The sequence below is a fragment of the Acomys russatus genome, chromosome 4 (genome assembly GCF_903995435.1).
Source record: "Acomys russatus chromosome 4, mAcoRus1.1, whole genome shotgun sequence".
In the NCBI taxonomy this organism is placed as follows: Eukaryota; Metazoa; Chordata; class Mammalia; order Rodentia; family Muridae; genus Acomys; species Acomys russatus.
This window is the reverse complement of record NC_067140.1, coordinates 22,388,489-22,397,827: the sequence shown is the minus strand read 5'-3', so window position 1 is coordinate 22,397,827 and position 9,339 is coordinate 22,388,489.

The window sequence follows — 9,339 nt, the reverse complement described above, 5'->3', positions numbered from 1 at the left end:
TTCCCCCACTGCTTTCAGGGCCTCTGCTCAGATTTCTTCTCAAGCAGCCTTTTCTGGCTGCTGCAGTTGAAGTGGCCCTGTCCCTTTGAACCTCTGCTCCCTGTCACTGGTAACAGTTCTTCATGTCAGAAAATGTGTACCCCATCACAGCCTCCCAGACTCTTGGAAAGGGCCTATCACACCATAGTACACAATAAATCCTTGTCCTGTGAGGATGGAACGGACTCTAAGAAAATAATTCCAAGCACATGGAGAGAGCTAGAGGGATGTCTTAGTGGTTAAGAGCGTGTGCTGATCTTCAGAGGACCAGAGTTTGGTTTCCATCACCCATGTCAGGCAGCACACAACTGCCCAAAATTCTAGCTCCAGGGACTCTGGTGCCCTCTTTTGGTCTCTGTGGGTACCTATACTTATGTACTCATTCCCACACATAGATGCATATGTATATATATATGTGTGTGTGTACATATATATGTATGTACATATATGTGCATATATACCTGCATACATATGCACACATATACATATACACAGATATATATATATATATATATATATACATATATATATATGTATGTATATATGAAATGAAGTTAAGATGGGCAGAGGGAGAACCCAGTTCAAGACTCAAGGGAGGTACAAAGACAACCAAGCAAGCCCACACAGCTGAACCACTGGAGAACATCACTGGCCTCTCAGTGTCACAGTGCCTTGCTGTGTGGTACATGAGGCAGCATGACCTATCACAGGCATGACCCGGGAATTCTTCTGAGGGGGGTGAGAAGCAAACAGGGAAGTGTAAATGTCTTCTGTGGGACGTGAGCAGGGGCTTTGGCTTTAGACTGTTTATTGAACACCAACTGCAGAAAGCCCAGATGGTGGTACCAGCATGGCCCTGGGGCCTGCAGATCACGCACAACTCAGTATCCAGAGCTGCTAATCTGCTGAAGGCAGGCAGTGGGCTCTCAAGAGTAGAAGGGCTTGGAACTGATGACCAGGGCTGCTCTCCAGAGGTCTGCTGCCCATGGACCAGGCCAATGCGTTCTTGAGCCAACCTAGCTTCCATCTCACCACATGTATCCCTTCTTGGTTTGTTCAATGACAGCAATGGAAAGGCAGAGTAAGAGAGATGGAGGAAAAGAAGGCTAAGGAGAGCATGCCATGAAGGCCTCCCTGCTAGGGATATCACCCTTGCCTGGGTTGTGTCAGACAACCTGCCTAGAACCCTCCCCCCCCCCCCCACTGAGGGCAGACATACTTTCCTAGAACTCCCAACTGAGGGGTTGGAGTATGGCTCAGTGGTGGGGTACCTGCCTAGAACCCCACACTGAGGGTGGGGCTTAGTGGAGGTGCACTTATCCAGAATATTTGAAGTCCTAGTTCTGGTCCTGCACCTCAAAATATCCCAAACCAGCTTAGAAGCACAAAACCCCCTTTCCATGATTAAAAATAGTGCCTCTCCAAGCCCGCTGAGCTTTCTTAACGCCATCACTTCCTAACCTTAATGGTGGGAAGCTCTCTGCTTCTGGAGATTGACAGACTCATCATGATGAAGGTGGAACTATGTAACACGAAGCTCATCAAGAAGACTGAGACAGGAGGATCGTCGTGAGTTCAGGATGAGCCAGGCTCCACAGTGAGACCCTGCTTCAAACAAAGGAAGAACCCAAATGCAGAAGCCGCAGAAGCTTCCAGGTGGTGGCTGGAAGGCAAGGCAGGCAGAGAAGTCTTCTAGATTCCTAAGACCGTCCCTTGTTGTGTGCAGCTGCTGGTGAGCGGGGATGTTGGTGTCCACATGGGACCTCTTTCACAGCATGTCTTCCTAGTCCTGCCATGTTGTTTTTATCTATAAAAACCTTGCCTGGGAGCCAGGCCTGCTCCTCCACCACAGGCCAGCTCTGTCTGTGCAGCTTGTTTACTGTCTCATTCCAAGACAAGGGTGTCTGAGGCCCAGATGCCTCAAACGTGCACTGAGCCTGGGGCGCGGGACAGCCGTCCTCTGTTGATCTCCTGCCTTCTTCAAAGATGGAAATAAAAGAACCAAATGTCTGGAAATTAAATTTTCTGGTTATAACGAGGCTTTTGAAGCCCCAAAAATCAGTCTTTTGTTTCTCTGCCCCCAGCCCCCTCCTGTCTCTCCCCCTGCAAATTCCCACATGGCATTTGGGAATCAAAGGATTTTTACCCCATCAAAACAGAATCAAGGCCACAGTGCCAGAGACTCAGAAGGGACACAGGGAGCCACCGGGTAGGGAAATGGGGCTTGAGACTGGTAACTCCTGTCCTGTCTTGGGGGTGCGGCAGCTCAGCTGCCACAGCAGGAAATGGTCTGGTGTGCCAAACACTTTGGTGTCTGGCATCATGCCATCTTCTGGCTCAGGGTGCTTGTGGATGGACAGACAGATAGCCCCACCCCCACCCCCGCCTGGGAGCATCTGGGGCCGAGCAGGGTAGGGAGGGGTCTGGCCACCTTTTCGGCCAGGAGTAGTAGGAGAGAACTCAATAGTGCACTGTGTGGACTCTGTTCCTGGGGAGGGAGCAGGCAGGTGTCTGTGCTGAGTTCTTGGGCAGCAGGAATTTGGTCCTGACTGACTCTGGCCGCCGTGGTGAGCGCAGGGGGAGAATGCAGACAGATAGAAGGGGCTGGCACAAGCCTGGAGCTCCACTGCATTAGATGTCTGGGTTAATTATTCCATTTGCTCCTGATGCTCACTTCACACTTGCTGTTCCCTGTACCAACAGTACCCTTCCACGGTTTCTCTCATGCCTAGCTTCTTGGAAGTCCTTCCTTCAAAAGCCCCCCTCCGCCTGCTCTGTTCTTGAGTCCTTGCTTGGCTCTTCCTTGTCACTCACTCTTCTTTGCAGGGAAAGGCCGAGACGAAGTTTCTCTGTGGAGCCCTGGCTGTCCTGGAACTCAATATGTAGACCAGGCTGGCCTCAAACTCACCGAGATCTGCCTGCCTCTGCCTCCCTAGTGCTGGCATTAAAGGGGTGTGTGGCTCTGCTGGGTCTTGTTACTCACTCTTGTTCCTCCTCCCTCACCTCACACACAGCCCTGGGTCCCTCTGTGACACCAGCTGGCTCCTCACTGGTCATGGCCATGCTGCCTTTGCAGTCTGTGTCTTCCCTGACCAGGGAAGTCTCATGGTTTTCACAAAAAGAGTAGATCTGAGAAGTGTGCATAGTTGTCCTGCTTAAAGCTTGCATCATTTGCCACTCTGGCCAGCTTGAATGGTGGCTTGCATGTCACAAGCTCTGTCTGGACATAGACATAAGGTGTTAGTGCTGGTGGGGTTATAGCCCACCTAGTCTGGCCCCTCACATCACTCCGGCATTTCACACATCCACAGTAGGTGGCGCTATCACAAAAACTGACGACAGGAAATGTCTAGGCCTTCAGATGGACTGGCTGGGCTGTCTGCTTTCTGTGTGACCCAGCCCTGAGCAGGCTGCTTAGTTTCTTGGAGACTCAGTTTCCTCGTCTGTGGCGTATATAAACGGTATCTATTCGGAAAAGCAAGGAGGCGTTCAGAGGTGATAAAGGCCACGCCAGGAGCTTATCCCTGAGAGCTGCTGCCCCCACTGTGTTCTCTGGTTCTGCTTGTGTGGCGAGCATGGCTGCAGAGATAGTCTGGGCTCAGGAAACCCCAGGGCTGTGTCCCTGGGCCCAGTTGTGGGACATGAGCTGGCAGGAAGAATGGAGGGAGCTGAGGCTGCTAAGTGAGGGCTCCATCTGGAATCTTCTGTCACCTGGTAGTCCTATGATAAGGACTTGTCAGATGAGTGCTGCTGAAGGAGGGGGACCAGAGGAATGTCTGTCATCGCTTGGCATGTGAGCATATCTCAGATTCTGAGTCAGGTTCCATTCTAGCCATCTCTCAGTTCTCTCTGAAAGCTTGCTCATTCGTTCATGCATGCATGCATTCATTCTTCACTGAGCACCATGTGCATTTCAGACACCATTCTGGCTCTCAGGGATGTGAACAGGTTAGAATAAAATCAATCCCCACATTTTCACATGTAATATATTGTGTGTGTGTGTGTGTGTGTGTGTGTGTGTGTGTGTGTGTGTACACACCTCTGTGTGGAGTGCAGTACCCTTGGAGTGCAGAAGAGGGAGTCAGACCTCCTGGAACTGTAATTAATGACGGCTATGATCCACATGAGTCCTGGGAACCAAACCTGAGTCCTTCGCAAGAGCAGAACTTGCTGCACATTGCTTCAGCCCCTCCCTACATGCCCACATCTTTCTTCTTCTTCTCCTCCTCCTCCTCCTCCTTCTTCTTTTTTGGTTTTTGGAGACAGGATTTCTCTGTAATAGCCTTGGCTGTCCTGGCACTCTCTTTTGTAGACCAGGTTGGTCTCGAACTCACAGAGACTTATCTGCCTCTGCCTCCCCAGTGCTGGGATTAAAAGCATGTGCCACCACACCCGGCCATGCCCACATCTTAATGGGGAAGAAGACAATAGACAAGAAACTACATATTTAGGGGGAGGAAAATATGAATGAGAAAAACCCGTCTTCCTAAGTCTATATCTTGATTTTAACTAACTTGCCGAATCTGGCAGTTCAAAGCAACAGTTAGAGCCATGGGTGTAGTAGACTCTACACCTCCATGGGAGGGACTGTCCAGCCGAAATAGGACTTTCAGCGTCAGGTACTCCAGGACTCACTCCGAACACTGGCTGAATATAGTCTCATTTGTGGGACAGGAAAGCCAACAACCCTGTGAGAGGTTAAGAGTTTACTGCTTTGCCGTGGGGAGCTGTGCCCGTAATCTACTTCTTAGGAGGTTTTGCATCCAGTCTAAGACACCACCACCTAAACTGCTAATCTCCCCATATTGGCTTTCTCCCATGAGTCAGGACTGAGCTACTGAAAGGAGGGTTTAGGGAGGATAACGCTAACCACAGAGTGAGAAGGGATCGCACTGTGTGTGTGTGTGTGTGTGTGTGTGTGTGTGTGTGTGTGTGTGTATGTGTGTGTGGTGTAGGACTTTGGAGGTCTTCTATCAATGTCCATCTTTGAGACAGGGTGTCTCATTGAACCTAGAGTTAGGCTGGCAGCCACCCCAGCAATTCTCCTGTCTCCACTCCTCCATGGGTGCTGGGGGCTGGGAGTTGAACACTGCTTCGCTTGCTTGTGTGGCAGGTAATTTTGACCCACTGAGCTCTCTCTCCCCGAGAGGGCCTTGTGTCTGGCTGAGAACAGATGCTAACCGCAGCTTGGCACTGACCCCTAAATTAGACCCAAACAGCATCTTTGCTTGTTCCAAGAGGAAGATGTTGACGCCTGGATTTCCAGTGCTTTTGCTACTGACAAAGAACTCAACACACAATGGCTTAAGCTAGGAAATTCTGGCCCAAGTCCAGCAGTGGCCTCGACTGAGGCCACTTGCTGTCAAGTCTCATGACCTGAGTGCAATCCTTGTAACCCTCATGGTGGAAGAAGAGAATCTATCCACTTCTGCAAATTATCCTCTGACCTCTTTATTTGTGCATCACACATGTATGTGCCCACACATACACACAGAGAGATACTAAAATGATTAAGTGTAATAAAATTCTTTTTAAAAAGCCAATGAGCTTGTCATCAAATAAACATGAGAATTGTCATATGTGGACTTGGTACCAGTTTCCTTTGGAGATATGAACTGTCACATGAGTTGCATGTCAAGTTCTGGCATGGTATTGCGGTCCCCAGCTTATCCCAGTTCTTCCCCTCCTTACTGTATAAAGCACTCATCCCCAGCCTCGCAGCTGTACTCACAGCTTTCTTTAAGGAAGCCAGCAAGGGACCAAGCATGTCTTCCTTGTGTCTCTGCGAGGCTTGTGCTGGTCCCTTGGTGCTTCCTGTGGCAGTGGGGGCAGACAGGCCCCAAAATGCTGTGGACATCATGTGACACACCGATGGCCACTCCTATGGGTAAAGCTCCTGCCAATACTAGGAGACACATGGGGCATGTCCCTGTTAGAGCTCTGATTGGCAGTCTTGAGCAGGTTCCTAGTAGCTGAGCTGAGCTCTTCTGGTGTGTAAACTGAGGGTAATAACAGAGACTATGGGAGAAGTAGCTGAAAAAGGCAGACAGTTAATTTAGAAAGTACTATAGTCCAGCTGAGTGATGATAGCATGCGCCTTTAATCCCAGCACTCAGGAGGCAGAAGCAGGTGGATCTCTGTGCGTTCGAGGTCTACAGAGTGAGTTCTAGGACAACCAAGGCTACACAGAGAAACCCTGTCTTAAAAAAACAAACCAAAACAAAAAAAAGAAGGTTCTCTGGTCCTAACTGGCAGGCATATGATTTTCAATCTGAAGCCTTGCTGTATTAGCTGTAACTTAGGAGAGTGTTTGGTCCTCTGTGGAGAGTCCACAGACTGCTGACCCTGGGAATGGCATGGTCTAAGTGTCCCCTGGCCTACATGTGAGATCTGCATTCACCCTGCACACCAGCAAATAGTGGCAGTACGGCTTGTCCACAGTGCGACTCTAGGTCCCATTCCACCCGACTGCTTGGACCTTGGGCCAGTCTTTCCCAGACTGTCAGCCTTCTTGCTGCACTATGTGAAGATGGAAGTGTATATGGTCTTAGCAGGCACCTCCTGTGCAGCAAATGTGTCCTGTGGGTCAGAAGCTCCCTGTCACTTCCTGGAAAGAGAGGAGAGGGCTCCCTCTAAAGTGGAACCAAGGATAGCTAGTGGCCTAGACTCACATTCCTCCTTTGTTTCTTCCTCCTCCTCCTCCATCCTCCCCCTCCTCCTCCCCCCCCCTTCCTCCTCCTCCTCCTCCTCCTCCTCCTCCTCCTCCTCCTCCTCCTCCTCTTCTTCTTCTTCTTCTTCTTCTTCTTCTTCTTCTTCTTCTTCTTCTTCTTCTTCTCTTCTTCTACAGGGTTTCTCTATGTAGCCTTGGCTGTCCTGGACTCACTTTGTAGACCAGTCTGGCCTCAAATTCACAAAATTCTGCCTGCCTTTTTCCTTCTCCCCTCCCCCTCTCTGTGTGTGTGTCTGTTTAATAGCATTTGAGTGTAAAGGCTAAAGGACAACCTCAGGTATGTCCTTCAGGAGCTGTCCACCTTGCTTCTGAGTCAGGATCTCTGAGGGGACCTGGACCTCACAACTGGGCTAGGTTGTCAGGCCCACCAGTCTACCTGCCTCTGCCTCAGTGTGTGGATTATAAGTGCACAGTGTCACGAATGGCTTTTCCACCTGGATGCTGGAAGCACTTTACCGACTGAGTTATCTTCCTGACCTACTTCCCTCCTTTCTGGCAATAGGCTCTGTGTGTCCTAACCTAGCCTGGATCTCACAAGCCTCCTGCCTCATCATCCCTAGGAGTGGGGTGTCTTGGCCATCAAGTGAAGTGCCACGCTGGGCTGATGGAGGTAGTTTCTCGGTCCTGTTTAAGCGTGCAATGAGTGTGCAGGAGGCATGGACACAATGGCTGCTGCTGCTGCTGGAAAAAGTTTGCCAGGAAGGCATGGCAGGTGTGAAGAAATAAGTTTTATTGTGGGGTGGTGCTCTAGGCATACAGGAATGTGTGTGTGTGTGTGTGTGTGTGTGTGTGTGTGTGAGAGAGAGAGAGAGAGAGAGAGAGAGAGAGAGAGAGAGAGAGAGAGAGAGAGAGAGAGAGTTGGCTCTTGGATCCCAGAGGGGGTGGAAAGGAGGGGAGAGCTTGTTGAGGGAGGGAGGGTCTAAGATCTGGGTCATCAGGCCTTCACTAGGTTGGGTGAGGGCAGAGTGGACTGCCTGTAACCCCTGGCTGTGCAGGGCACCCTGGCTCAGCTCCTGCTCCCAAATAGATGGAATGAGACTTTGCAGCTGAAGATGAGGTCCCACCTTGCTCTGCAATGTGTTCGTCAGCAGAATTCTTTTCTTTTTTATTGCCTTGGAGACATATGCTGCTCGGGTCAAAATCGCCTCTGTGGGATGTGAGGTGCTGTGCCAGATGAGAACTTGCCTGACCCTGGGAGGCCAGTGGGAGAGAGCAGCCTCCAAACACAATGACACCCCTCCGTTCCAGGCCCAGGTGGCCCAGGTGTGGAGCAGCCTTGGGGGGGGGATCACATTACATTCTGGAGCCTGCACTGGGTGCCCTGGCACGGTGGGGGTGGGGAACCATGCTGAGGGTGGGGCTGGTGTGGGTCAGGGCCTGGCTGCTCAGGAAGTCCCTGAGCCCAGGCTGGCCTGGGGTGGGGGTGGGGGGCTAGGGAACAATGAGAAGCTGACAGAGGTCTGAGAGGTTCATGAGCCTTCACATTGGCTGGGCTCTCCTTTCTTCACAGGACCATCGCTGTTTGTTCAGGACTGTCTCGCTCCCCTGTTCAGGCTACCATGGAAAGTTCTGTTCATTTTAACTGCTAGAAGCTTCTTCTTGGTGGCTTTGCCATCTTACTCAGATAGCAACTAACATTTACCAAGATGTCCTCTGTCCCCCCCACCACCCCCCCAGGCACCTGGCAGATCCCTTTCCATGTGAGGGAACTTGGAGATCCTCCGGCAACCTTGGGAACCACAAGCTCCTTGTCTGCCATTTTATTGGTGGGGAAACTAAGGCAGGCGCTGACCACTCTCACTGTACAGCTGGAAGAATTGAGTGTGGGGGCCCTGGGCTCCCAGGAGTCAGGCTGTCACGTCTTCCCTAGAAGGTTGTTCCCAAGCACCCCCAAAATCCTTCTCTAGGTGGCCTGGGGGTTGCTCCAGCGGTGTGTCTCTCCTGCTTGTTTGCTCCATCACTCAGGAAGCTAGCTGGGGAGTGGGAGGTCTTGGGGACTCCTCTGGAAGAGGAAGCAGAAAAGCATCCTCCTTCCCCCAGGGTTAGAGAGAGAGATAATGCTGACCAGGAGTGATGGGAGTTCAGAGGGAATCTTATCTCTGGAGTTTTAGGAATGAGAAAAGGTGGCCCTGGGAGGTGGGGGACCTGTGTGATGGGCCTGGGAGGAAATGAGAAGCCTTTCATGTTCCGTTCCTCAGACATTGGCCTTCTGGGTTAGGTTTGGTTGATTACCATTCACCCAACAGGTACTAGGTGAGCAGACATCGGCTTTGCATGTGTGTATGGGACGTCCCCAGAGAAAGCCCGGCAGGAAAGAGTCAAGGATCCAGCCTTCAGGCCTTTTCAGGTAGAGGAGTCAGGAGGACCCCACCCCAACCACTACCACCATCACCACCAACACACACACACACACACACACACACACACACACACACACACACACACCTGCTCCTCCCTCTGGGCTGTCCCCATTGTGCTTGCTGGGGACATGCTCCTAAAGATGAGGGTGCGTCTGAACCAGGAGGCTTCTTTGAGCAGCACACCTTAACTTTGGTGGCATTCTAGACTTT